Source organism: Schistocerca nitens, chromosome 8 (assembly GCF_023898315.1).
Source record: "Schistocerca nitens isolate TAMUIC-IGC-003100 chromosome 8, iqSchNite1.1, whole genome shotgun sequence".
Taxonomy (NCBI): domain Eukaryota; kingdom Metazoa; phylum Arthropoda; class Insecta; order Orthoptera; family Acrididae; genus Schistocerca; species Schistocerca nitens.
The window spans coordinates 237,966,891-237,981,050 of record NC_064621.1 but is presented as its reverse complement, the minus strand read 5'-3'; the positions used below and the strand labels follow the sequence as shown (position 1 = coordinate 237,981,050).

At 41.5% G+C, this 14,160-nt stretch overlaps 1 protein-coding gene across 4 annotated transcripts in view; it reads right to left on the bottom strand.

Moving 5' to 3' along the window:
• Positions 1–14,160, bottom strand: part of LOC126199000 (multidrug resistance protein homolog 49-like) — a 368,814-nt gene that overhangs the window by 252,691 nt on the left and 101,963 nt on the right. Inside the window, exon 1 of one of the 4 annotated variants that reach the window (XM_049935677.1) lies at positions 12,585–12,681. The exons of the other annotated variants lie outside the window; for them this stretch is intronic. The gene's annotated coding sequence lies outside the window, so the exon portion shown is untranslated. Of the gene's footprint in view, positions 1–12,584; positions 12,682–14,160 lie in introns of those variants that run through there. 4 annotated transcript variants of the gene reach the window in all.

Sequence of the window (14,160 nt, the reverse complement as noted above, 5' to 3'; positions counted from 1 at the left end):
GTAGCCAGCATCATCCACATTACGTTTGCATTCATTACAGTTACATCGATCATGTTGAAGACAACCCCCAATGGCCAGCACCTTATTTTTCTCTTCACACTGTATCATCGTATCTTCTGGCCCATGTTGCCAGCGCCACCTTTTGTGGCATTATATGTCATTATGAGCCAGGCGTCTTTACTTTTGATCGTGATACCGTTGGTTGGTCATGGAGACGGTTAAGGACGGTAACACTTCGTTCTTCTTAGGAGCATAGGAAGCTATCATCACATCTTGAAAACCAAATAATATAGACTGTACTTCTCGTCCTTTAGGTGTAATAAATTCGGCAGGCAGGTCATCATTATTTTTTCAGATGGTACCGACTAGTGTCATATCTTTTGACAACAAGTTGCGAGTTGTGAAGAAATTACCGCAGGTGATATTACGTTCAGGCTTTTCTAGCTCAATCGCCAGGGTTTTCACGACATTCTCTTCAAGTCGCACGGTTCTGGTTTCTTCCTCCTTCCCCAATTACACTGTCATTTTCCAGCAGCAGCTTGTTGCAGAGTCATAAAGCGCCCAGAACATTATTCCGTATCTATCAGGTTTTAATCGCATGTATTACCGAAATGGAAAGGACCTCTACATGTGACCAATTATTCACCCACGGTCGCCATCCTGGAACGTAGGCATCCATCAGGGTACCTTCCCACATCCCAAAATCTTCTCTGGTTGTTTCCAGTTTGTCTTTTTATCTATGTTAACGTCGGGCTAATGAATTGTCAAGCACAACACCCTCAGAATAGCATGGAAGCGGTTGCGAAACATAATTTCATTGAACAGTGGTCGACTATTCTGAACATGCCAATATTGACATATCTTCTTTTCTTGACTTGTTAGCACCAGTCAGAACCTGAACATCAATAAACTTTTTCATTTCATGCAAATCTATATGCATCCAGTGCTTGTAAACAATTCGACCGTTCTTGCTGGTCCACATACACACTTTCTCAATAAAGGGTACACAGAAGAACAACATAAAACAAGACTCTTTATTATGAGAGTTCTTAATCGAATATCATGTAGGTCTCTGGTCTTCTTTCAACACATACTTCTTGCTCCGCCTACCATAAATTGTAGCCTGAGGGGCTGTAGACCATATTCCATTCTTATTACTAGAAAGTAAGTCACACTCAACAGAATTTGCACTAAATTGTTCTTCTGCTTCTTTTTAAAAGGGTTCTGCGTAATCATCGTCATCTTCGTGTTGTTCTAAGTTTTCAGCGTTTTCAATGGAAAATTCAAATTCACTAGTAGGATTATCAGAATCAGAAAACTGTTCCAACAGTTCCCTCTTCCGATAGTCATCTTCTCCGTAACATTTTCTGTTTGTAGAACAGATAACTGTTACGAAAGAATGCACCACAATAAACAGTACTTATCACAAAGAGGACTGTTGAATACTGCAAGAACAACAATGTGAGTCAATAACAGCAAATGACGTAACAGACTCTGTGCAATCTGACATCTAGTAGTTTAAAAACTGTTATGAATGAAGCACACATAACACCAGTGGAATGTTCTAAAATATTTATTATTTGTTACACGAACCAGTTTTCGCCAGTTCACTCTATTATCAGGTACAAAGATAGGTACGTGAAGCGGTGAAATTTTGTTGAATCAAAGATTTTAAACGAGTGCATCTACAGAATATCTCCATTCCCAGAGATGAAAAATGTTTATTAGGAATAAAACAAGAGGTATTATTTCAGTGTAAATGCGATTTAAGAATATTTAACTAAGATAAAATATGTGACACAATAACTAATGAACTATAGACAAATTACAATAGTTTTACATAGAAGAAAATACTTGAACAATAAATTTTAGTGACCTATTCCAAAGACGTGGCTGAACAAAATAATCTTGTGTTTAATAGGTCATATATTACTAACAGGTAATTCTACAAACATCCCCCAGGCTGTGGCTAAGCCATGTCTCCGCAATATCCTTTCTTCCAGGAGTGCTAGTTCTGCAAGGTTCGCAGGAGAGCTTCTGTGAAGTTTGGAAGGTAGGAGACGAGGTACTGGCGGAATTAAGGCTGTGAGGACGGGGCGTCAGTCGTGCTTGGGTAGCTCAGTCGATAGAGCACTTGCCCGCGAAAGGCAAAGAACCCGAGTTCGAGTCTCGGTCCGGCACACAGTTTTAATCTGCCAGGAAGTTTCATACAATGGTAATATTAAGTAGGTGAGTGAATCAGCTATGATTATACAAGTAAAACTTTTTTTGACATAGCAAAAGAAATTATAGTAACTGAAGTAAAGGAAAATGGGGCATGTGAGTAAGAAGGGTAACTTACAACATGGCCTGAACGGGATTATGAATAGTATCCAGGCCACGTTGTAAATTGCCCTCTTACTCACATGGCCCATTTTCTTTTATTTCAGTTACTACAATTTATCTCGTTGTGTCAAAAAAATTGTGCTATGTATAATCACAGCTGCTTCACACAACTGTTTGATATCACTATTATGTCTTATCTGATTGTAATTTAGGATGTTTTGTTCAGCCACATCTTTGGAATACGACAGCAAAGTTTATTGTTCATTTACTTTTTTTTCCATGTGCAACTATTGTAATTCATAAGTCATGTCACATACTTTATATTAGTTAAATAATCTTAGATCGCATTTACACTGAAATAATACCTCTTGTTTTATTACAAATTCTAACATAAACATTTTTCATCTCTGGAAATGGAGACACTCTGTAGATGCACTAGTTTAAAATCTTTGACCAACAAATTTCACTGCACCACATACCTATCTTTGTACCTAATGATGGCGTAACAGCCGAAAACAGATCCGTGTAGCAAATATCTTATAGAACATTATACCAATGTTTTGTGTGTTTCACTCATACAATATAAAATATTCTAGCAATAACCGATGGAACAGTCAATCAATGCAATTAAAAATTATTTCCAACCACACGGACTTGCGAATCCCGTACGGGAGGAAACGTGAACCAACAATTTAGCACAAAGCCATAGATCAATTTTTAGAATTATTTTCCAACATTTGACTAACAAGACATAGTAGTACATGTCTAAAATTTCATTAAAATAAATGTATAGTTATTAATAGAGAAGATAATTTAAAAAATCACAGACGGGTGTCTGAGCCCCGGTGGCAGTTAAAGTGTACCTTACTGAAAGTTAAAACTTATATTGTACTCTGTTTTTTACTTTGTGAGCTTTCGTCGCACACGAAAGAAATTCAGAATGGACGATCGCTTGCAGTTCGCAGCTGAATGACTACGAATATTTTTTTAAGTAAAACGAGCCGTTGAGTGGCGTCATAGAAGCGAACGAGCGCAAAAAATTCAAATTTCGGTTATTTGAAAAAAGTGTATCATCTAGCGGATTTCAAAAACTATTGTATTGTACGCCGAGCAAATGTTTCAAAAAGTGTTTATTATTACCTCTAATAACACCAAGCGTAGAATGTACGAAAGAAGAAAACAATGGACAGTGACACCAGCTCATGAACACTGGCTTACACGGTAACTTGCTGGTGTGCACCTGCTACAAAGTCTTCAATGTCAGGGCATATCTGTTAACCTGAAGTAGATAAGCTGTAAGTGGGACGTTCTCACAAAACAGTTCGCCAGTTGCACCATGAGCGCAGTACTTCATCTACTAGTTTCGTAAGTCAGAACGATTGTGCTGCTATAGGTCTCAGGTCTCTGTACTAAGTATCGCACCCTCTACTCCCTCAAATCACCTACAGATTTAATCATGTATTCTTCCCATTCCACGGTATATGCAAATTAGGTAAGATTTCGCTCTTTGCTATCTTTTCTGGTGTTGCAGTTTGGACGGTCAGCAGTGTATAATCTTTACTTTGCGCTTAGTACCGAAAATCTACAAGGCCTCAAACACTCAATATTTATTGCGCAATAATATTGTCTCAATACACTGCGCTAAAGTCCAAAGCTAAGAACTGCACAATATTATTGAGCAATATTTATTCCTGGGACGTGTCAGTTAAGACTCAGGCCTTCGTAGCAAACATGTCGATGCTCGATGATGTGGAATTGCTTTATATTGCTATGTACTGCAAAAAGAAAAATAAGAGAATAAGAATAAGCGAGGATGGGCTAAAAAGCGGCTTGGAAGGCGTTCTGCATATCGTCATACTAACACTCTAAGAGAACTGAGGCGGATGACCAAGGAAATTTTTGAATGATGAACTATGACTCCTTCAACGAATTCGTGAACCTCGTTACACTTTATGTGTAGGAAAAAAAATGGTTCAAATGGCTCTGAGCACTATGTGACTTAACTTCTGAGGTCATCAGCACCTAGAACTTAGAACTACTTAAACCTAACTAACCTAAGGACATCACACACAACCATGCCCGAGTCAGGATTCGAACCTGCGACCGTAGCGTGTAGAAAAAAGATACTGCCCACACGCACTTCGGATTTCACTTTCTACAATGCTGGAAACGATCTATTTGCTTGGTGCATAAGTTCGTAGCGTTTTTCCGTACGTTTAATAAACACAACAGGTACACGTAACAGATCTTTAACATATTGCAGCGTATCAGCAACTGTGAAATGTACAACAATTAAACAATTTTTTCAGCCTTCAGTTGCAAGGTAATTTTATTCGTTTACCTAGGTTTCGATTCCAGTAATGGAATCTTCTTCAGAACAAAAATTAAATTATTTTGTGAGCCAAACTCTGGCCATGTCACAGATTAAAAATTAACATTAACGACGCATAATCATAAGATTATGTCAGTCAAAATTAACACCATTGAGGCGAACGTGGACGCTACGCCGGCCAGAAATAAGGACCACACGTAAGCGGCTCGAAAAGTTTTCGAGCCGCTTACGTGTGGTCCTTATTTCTGGCCGGCGTAGCGTCCACGTTCGCCTCAATGGTGTTAATTTTGACTGACATAATCTTATGATTATGCGTCGTTAATGTTAATTTTTAATCTGTGACATGGCCAAAGTTTGGCTCACAAAATAATTTAATTTTTGTTCTGAAGAAGATTCCATTACTGGAATCGAAACCTAGGTAAACGAATAAAATTACCTTGCAACTGAAGGCTGAAAAAATTGTTTAATTGTTGTACACGTAACAGAGACTTTAGTCATCAATAGTGCGAGGTCCGTCACAATAAAAGAATCCCACTTTTTTTTTTTTTTTTTTTTTTTTTTTTTACAAGCAACTGATGGATTTGAATCTAGCGCGCTTGCAAGAGTCGATCTTGAACCTTCGTGCGCACGTGTGAAGTTTTCCCCACCTGTTGACAGTGTCAGTTGCTGGCAAGCAACAATTGAGTGAGGTAGTGTTAGTGCTCACATTGCAAGGGAAATGACGGAACGAATGGAGCAGCTGTACTGCATCAAATTTTGCCACAAACCGGTCAACAGCCAGATGGAAATCATTAAGAGTGGGAACTGCAACCCGTTTAATGGCCAAAAACATGCCGAAATGACCAGGTCATTAGTAAACTGAACGCCTTGGTAATGTGGGACCGTCGTGTGAGAATTAGAGGAATTGCGGAATAGCTAGCGGAATAGCAGTTTTTCGACACATTCCATTGTGACCGAAGATTTGGCAATGCAGAGAGTGTAGACGCACTTCGTGCCGAAGCTACTGACGGCGGAGCAAAAGCAACTCCGTGTTGTTGAAGCCTCACAGGGCATGCTGAGCTCTACAGGGACCCCGACTTCGTGAACACCATAATCACTGCTGACGAGTCCTGGGTGTACGGGTACGACTTGGAAACCAAATCCCAGTCATCACAGTGCAACCATTCCTCGTCACCAAGACCAAAGAAGACCCGCCAAGTGCGCAACATACGCCGAAGTGATCCTCACTGCTTTCTTTGACTTCCACGGCGTGGTATGCCACGATTACGCACCACAGAGTCAATCGCCAAAGAGTACTACAGGGATGTCCTCTGTCACCTACGTGATGCTGTGCGGGACAAGAGACCGGACTTCCGCTCAACAGGAAATTGGCGCCTCCATCACAACAATGCTCCAGCACATCCGTCGCACTTGATCCAGACTTTTTTGGCGAAAAACCAGATTCTTATGCTTCAGCAGGCTCCTTACTCTCCTGATACGGCCCCCTGCCCTGTTCCTCAAACTCAAGAGGCTATTGAAAGGGACGCCATTTCAGATAGGAGAGGACAGTATGGCAGCAACGGCAGCTGAGCTAAACCTCATTCTGAAAAAATGCTTTTTCGACATCCTTCCAACAATGGCAGCACCGCCGGGAGAAGTGTATGGAGCCCCAATGGAACTACTTGGACGGTTATCACGTATCCAAAGACCCAGATAAGCTACCTTCTTTTTCTGGACAAAGGTCGGATGGTTTTAGAAGAGACCTCGTATATACTCCTTAGTATTTACAAGAGTCTGCCAACGTTGGGGTAACTTTTCAATTTCGCTACTGTAGAAATCCCGTGGTTTTAAGGCGAGGAACTCGTGAAGCCATGTTCATCCGGAAAGGAAGATCCTTGAACGTTGTCAGATAGAAAGTGGAAAAGGTGAAAATTTGAGGGCGCAAGATCAGGTGAATAAGGTAAGTGCGGAATGACTTCCAAACCCAACTCCTGTATAGTGTTTTTGTGGGACTAGCAGAATGCGGGTGGGCGTAACAGTGCAGTAGCATCATCTTACGCAGTCTTCCCGTTCGTTGTTCCTGGGTTGCATTTGCAAGACGTCTTAGTTGTTGACAGCAGTGGTAGTTACACCTCAGAGAAGCAATTCGCAATGCATCTCGCCATCGCTGTTCCAGTAGATGAGCAATATTATCTTTTGTGGATGCGCATATCTTGTACGGGGAGTTGCTCCTTTGTTTGGGCTCGACCATTCCCTTCTTTTCGTTGTATTAGCACAAAGACACCACTTCTCGTCACCAGTAACGATACAAGATAGCAATTGTCGGTGTTGCTCATGAGCCATTTGATGACGAGCAAGCAGAAATGCACGTATGGCCACCTGCCGATCTTTGGTGATTTTGGCTTAGAACATGCGGTACCTATAAACTCATAACAAAGCTACTAATGCGAGCACAGCCACAAGTAACAGATAGCCTATACTAATAACAAAACTGTAAAACTGTGTGTCTCTCTCTGTTTGGCAGTTCGAACACGCTTATCTCCAAATGCTTTAATGTTCCATCTTTTTGTCACAGAACCACCACCCAGAATTATGCTAGAAATTGAGATGTAACATCCAGAAAACCGGTTCATGGATTAATAAATAACTATTAAAAAAAGTGACTAGTTGCAGTTTTATGTATTTACATTATTATCGATTGACAGTCACGAGTTCTAAAATATCTGTATTGGATAAGCTTAATGAATTGAATTGATACTTCCGTCCTTATTCGTACCAGACCACTCCATGAGCCGAACCCTCCAACTAACTCCGCTATGGTCCTTTTTAGCAGGGGCCAAAAGCTCAACGCACTCTATCGTCGACAGGCAACCCCACGCCACCTTTGATCTTTGGTCCAGCAGAGATAGATGAACGATTCGATACATCGTAACTATATCGATACCCGTAGGCTTACAGTGAGATGAACGCTTTTCGGTAAGCCTCCTACAAAGACCTTTTAAAAATAAACTCCTATGAGGACGAATTTCTCTCATTTTACCGCTATGGTCATTACAGTTACATTCTGCATTTACTGCTTTTAGCTGGCGGGAAATGAAAGAAACAAAGAACAGGAACTCTAAACTCAGGAACAGAACAGCAAGAGATTCCACGAGATGAATTTCGTTATAGACGACAATCACAATAAGCATCAAATGAAGGGATATACGAATGAAATTTGCATGAAATGGACAACACGATTCAGTAAACTCTGTCTGATCTTATAGCAGGTTGCCCAAACTGCGTAGATAGACGCTCGTCTCGAAGCTGAGCTTCGAGAAGGGGAGACTAAGAGATCAGCAACGAAAGTAGCTGGTTCAGCAATCAGCGTATTAAATCAACACTTGGTAGACTTTTAGAAAGAATGATATACTGAAAAGGTAGAAGTTATATGCGCTAATGGCGACGCCAGTTGCTGCATCACTTTGGCACGTACGTTGAATGGGTTGTGTACTTTACTAATAAGATAAGAACTAGACAGTCACGTGTGTTAACAGTGACATTGATGAAGGGCTACAGATAAGTGACGAATTATTTGCCAGTGCTGCATGATTTATTATGGTACCAAACCGATATGAACAGGCATCATATAGCATGCGTGATTAGGTCACAGACTTTGCACCACAGTGAATCCCCACCCATTATGAGACCGAGCGAGGTGGCGCAGTGGTTAGACACTGGACTCGCATTCGGGAGGACGACGGTTCAATCCCGCGTCCGGCCATCCTGATTTAGGTTTTCCGTGATTTCCCTAAATCGCTCCAGGCAAATGCCGGGATGGTTCCTTTCAAAGGGCACGGCCAACTTCCTTCCCTGTCCTTCCCTAATCCGATGAGACCGATGACCTCGCTGTCTGGTCTCCTTCCCCAACACAACCAACCAACCAACCCACCCATTATGAATGTGTTCTAGAGTTGATACGGTCTGTTTATCAGACAAGATCGTAGAAATCAGAAATATTTTAGACAAGAAATACGATATCAATTTAAGAAGCGTTAGAATAAAATTCGAATTTGCGAATATGGCTAAACGTCGGCTGCACTATGCAATGGTGACAATGAAGAGTTGTGCCCGACTGGGACTCGAACCCGCTCGTGTGTTCCTCTAACGTACTTCGCAATGTGCTTTAGACATGCAGGCTTGCCCCAAGGAACATGTACTGCAACGATCGACAGCCGTGTGAAATGCGAGAATCATATTCGCATTTGCTCGAGTCTGGCGAAGGATGCGGAAATACTAAATTGTATAGCTTTGTTTCAAATGGCTCTGAGCACTATGGGACTTAACTTCTGAGATCATCCGTCCCCTAGAACTTAGAACTACTTAAACCTAACTAACCTAAGGACATCATACAAATACATGCCCGAGGCAGGATTCGAACCTGCGACCGCAGCGGTCGCGCGGTTCCAGGCTGTAAAGCCTAGAACCGCTCTGCCACCCCGGCCGGCTATATAGCTTTCCAACTTGATATTCGCAAATATCTAACATGTATAAAGATAGGTAAGTAAAAGAAAATCTAAAAATGTCACGAGTTAACTACTACAAATAAAGTTGGAGTTTGAAGCAAGCGGTAGTAGGAACATGATAGAATACGATAAACTGAACAAAATTATTCTTAAATGTCTTCAGTGTGATGTAAAAAGATAAAGGTATGTTCTTACCAACAGTTGGTTTATACTCAGGTGTATTTGTGGTCTTTTGTTTCTATTCACTGAATTTTTAACTTCCAGCACTGAAGATGATCATTATGTGACCGAAAATCGATTTTGCTGTTAATAAATCATTGAAATTACGGCCAACGCTGACCTTTCTTCTAAGATGAATGTTGATAATAACTGGAAGAGAGGACAGACAAATTAGTGGGTCAGGGGCAGACTGAACTTTAAGATATAATCATCACTGCATGAAAATTATATGGAGATGAAAGGATATGTTGCCATACGAGAGGACTGTAAGTGAACCAAGGAAGCTATTTGCTGGATTTGAAGAGAAAAGAAGGAAACGGCGACGTGCTGAAAGATTAGTAGGTAACTTTATAAAACACGCAGGAGTAAAACTTGTGTATGCGTAGATTTGAACGGATGGTGCGTGAAAAAGTGTGAAAGAAACCTTTACCGAGGAAAGGTTATTATACTCGTAGTTCCTTGTCTTTTCTTCTACTACATCTACATCTACATCCATACTCCGCAAGCCACCTGACTGTGTGGGGCGGAGGGTACCCTGAGTACCTCTATCGGTTCTCCCTTCTATTCCAGTCTCTTATTGTTCGTGGAAAGAAGGATTGTCTGTATGCTTCTGTGTGGGCTCTAATATCTCTGATTTTATCCTCATGGTCTCTTCGCGAGATATACGTAGGAGGGAGCAATATACTGCTGGACTCTTCGGTGAAGGTATGTTCTCGAAACTTTAACAAAAGCGCTCCTGCAGAGTCTTCCACTGGAGTTTATCTATCTCCGTAACGCTTTCGCGATTACTAAATGATCCTGTAACGAAGCGCGCTGCTCTCCGTTGGATCTTCTCTATCTCTTCTATCAACCCTGTCTGGTACGGATCCCACACCGCTGAGCAGTATTCAAGCAGTGGGCGAACAAGCGTACTGTAACCTACTTCCTTTGTTTTCGGATTGCATTTCCTTAGGATTCTTCCAATGAATCTCAGTCTGGCATCTGCTTTACCGACGATCAACTTTATATGATCATTCCATTTTAAATCACTCCTAATGCGTACTCCCAGATAATTTATGGAATTAACTGCTTCCAGTTGCTGACCTGCTATTTTGTAGCTAAATGACAAGGGATCTATCTTTCCATGTATTCGCAGCACATTACACTTGTCTACATTGAGATTCAATTGCCATTCCCTGCACCATGCGTCAATTCGCTGCAGATCCTCCTGCATTTCAGTACAATTTTCCATTGTTACAACCTCTCGATACACCACAGCATCATCTGCAAAAAGCCTCAGTGAACTTCCGATGTCATCCACAAGGTCATTTACGTATATTGTGAACAGCAACGGTCCCATGACACTCCCCTGTAGCACACCTGAAATCACTCTTACTTCGGAAGACTTCTCTCCATTGAGAATGACACGCTGCGTTCTGTTATCTAGGAACTCCTCAATCCAATCACACAATTGGTCTGATAGTCCATATGCTCTTACTTTGTTCATTAAACGACTGTGGGGAACTGTATCGAACGCCTTGCGGAAGTCAAGAAACACGGCATCTACCTGTGAACCCGTGTCTATGGCCCCCTGAGTCTCGTGGACGAATAGCGCGAGCTGGGTTTCACACGACCGTCTTTTTCGAAACCCATGCTGATTCATACAGAGTAGATTTCTAGTCTCCAGGAAAGTCATTATACTCGAACATAATACGTGTTCCAAAATTCTACAACTGATCGACGTTAGAGATATAGGTCTAAAGTTCTGCACATCTGTTCGACGTCCCTTCTTGAAAACGGGGATGACCTGTGCCCTTTTCCAATCCTTTGGAACGCTACGCTCTTCTAGAGACCTACGGTACACCGCTGCAAGAAGGGGGGCAAGTTCCTTCGCGTACTCTGTGTAAAATAGAACTGGTATCCCATCAGGTCCAGCGGCCTTTCCTCTTTTGAACGACTTTAATTGTTTCTCTATCCCTCTGTCGTCTATTTCGATATATACCATTTTGTCATCTGTGCGACAATCTAGCAATCTAGAGAAGGAACTACAGTGGAGTCTTCCTCTGTGAAACAGCTTTGGAAAAAGACATTTAGTATTTCGGCCTTTAGTCTGTCATCCTCTGTTTCAGTACCATTTTGGTACAGAGTGTCTGGACATTTTGTTTTGATCCACCTACCGCTTTGACATAAGACCAAAATTTCTTAGGATTTTCTGCCAAGTCAGTACATAGAACTTTACTTTCGAATTCATTGAACGCCTCTCGCATAGCCCTCCTCACACTACACTACATTTCGCTTCGCGTAATTTTTGTTTGTCTGCAAGGCTTTGGCTATGTTTATGTTTCCTGTGAAGTTCCCTTTGCTTCCGCAGCAGTTTTCTAACTCGGTTGTTGTACCACGGTGGCTCTTTTCCATCTCTTACGATCTTGCTTGGCACATACTCATCTAACGCATATTGTACGATGGTTTTGAACTTTGTCCACTGATCCTCAACACTATCTGTACTTGAGAGAAAACTTTTGTGTTGAGCCGTCAGGTAGTCTGTAATCTGCTTTTTGTCACTTTTGCTAAACAGAAAAATCTTCCTACCTTTTTTAATATTTCTATTTACGGCTGAAATCATCGATGCCGTAACCGCTTTATGATCGCTGATTCCCTGTTCTGCGTTAACTGTTTCAAATAGTTCGGGTCTGTTTGTCACCAGAAGGTCTAATATGTTATCGCCACGAGTCGGTTCTCTGTTTAACTGCTCAAGGTAGTTTTCAGATAAAGCACTTAAAAAAATTTCACTGGATTCTTTGTCCCTGCCACCCGTTATGAACGTTTGAGTCTCCCAGTCTATATCCGGCAAATTAAAATCTCCACCCAGAACTATAACATGGTGGGGAAATCTACTCGAAATATTTTCCAAATTATCCTTCAGGTGCTCAGCCACAACAGCTGCTGAGCCAGGGGGCCTATAAAGACATCCAATTACCATGTCTGAGCCTGCTTTAACCGTGACCTTCACCCAAATCATTTCACATTTCGGATCTCCGCCAATTTCCTTCGATACTATTGCACTTCGTTAGTATGAGTAAATTTTTATGCCGTTCTATTAGTCAAATATATAAATACTTACTGCATTTAGTCGACAAACGTAACTAACAAGTACATTTTGAGCGTAGGAGCGTAGTACACAGATACATGATTACTTAGAGTTAATAGAATAGAAACAATTCGATTTTATTGCTACAGTTACTCACGTGGTCCCTGGTAAGATAACGATTGTCGGCAGTCAGTTTATTATGAAGAGTAGAATATAAACGGCCAGACGTAGCACTGTTGGTGAGACCAAGCGAACATCACGGGAACGTTGCTGACGCTAAAATGTGTCTGGGACCGACAACTGATAAGGTTACAACTCTTGTCATTAAGCGACAGTAACACAAAAGGTCTAAAGTTGCTTACCTTCGACTGATAAAGGGATGCATTTACCACGAGAGTAAATATGGAAAAATTATGTAAGGTTTCACGTGACAGCTGCACTTCAGCGGAACACAAGTGACAGACAGGCATTCGTTCTACTCCGAGTGCTGCGTAGAGTGCCGCAGACATCAATATATAGGAAGATTTCTGATTGTGGGCCACGGGGAGGGGTCCTCTGCAGAAGCATCCTCAATATTGTGCGCCCCGTTCTTGAACGCAGCTGAAGTGCATAAAAGTCCTTCCAAAATATAGGGAAAAGCTGACCAGAAGGATCTGACAACATGTTAGTACGAGGGGCGTTTGAAAAGTCCATGCAAAAATAAACGCTACTTGCGTGTTTGGGGTAAACCTTTTTTATTTTTCGACATAGTCTCCTTTTAGACTTATACACTTCGTCCAACGCTGTTCTAATTTGTTGATCCCTTCCGAATAATAGGAATTGTCCAAGTCTGCAAAACAGCTATTAGTTACTGCAATCACCTCCTCATTCGAATAAAATCTTTGTCCTACCAGCCATTTGCAACAAATAGTAGTCAGAGGGAGCCAAGTCTGGAGAATAGGGGGGATGTGAAACGAGTTGGAATCCTATTTCCATTTATTTTACGACCACAACTGCTGAGGTGTGCGCTGGTTCATTGTCGTGATGGAAAAGAACGTTTTTGCGGTGCAATCGCCGGCGTTTTTCTTGCAGCTCGATTTTCAAACGGTCCAATAACGATGAATAATATGCACCTGTAATAGTTTGACCCTTTTCCAGATAGTCGATGAGGATTATCCCTTGCAAATCCCAAAAGACAGTCGCCATAACCTTTCCGGCCGAAGGAATGTTCTTCGCCTTTTTTGGTGCTCATTCTCCCTAGGTAACCCATTGTTTAGATTGTTGTTTGGTCTCAGGAGTATAGTAATGTATCAAAGTTTCATCCACAGTGACGAAACGACGCTCAAAGTCCTGCGGATTCTTCCTAAACATCTGCAAACCATCCTTGCAACACTTCACACGATTTTGTTTTTGGTCAAGCGTGAGCAATCGCGGAACCCATCTTGCAGATAGCTTTCTCATGTCCAAATGCTTATGCAAAATATTATGTACCCGTTCATTCGAGATTCCCACAGCACTAGCAATCTCACGCACTTTAACTCTTCTGTCATCCATCACCATATCATGGATTTTATCAATGATTTCGGAGTCGTAACCTCCACAGGACGTCCAGAACGTTCAACATCACTTGTGCCCATATGGCCACTCTGAAAATCTTTAAACCACTTATAAACTGCTCTAATCGAAGGTGCAGAGTCACCGTAACGTTTATCAAGCTTCTCTTTAATCTCCTGAGACGTTTTTCCCCCATAAAC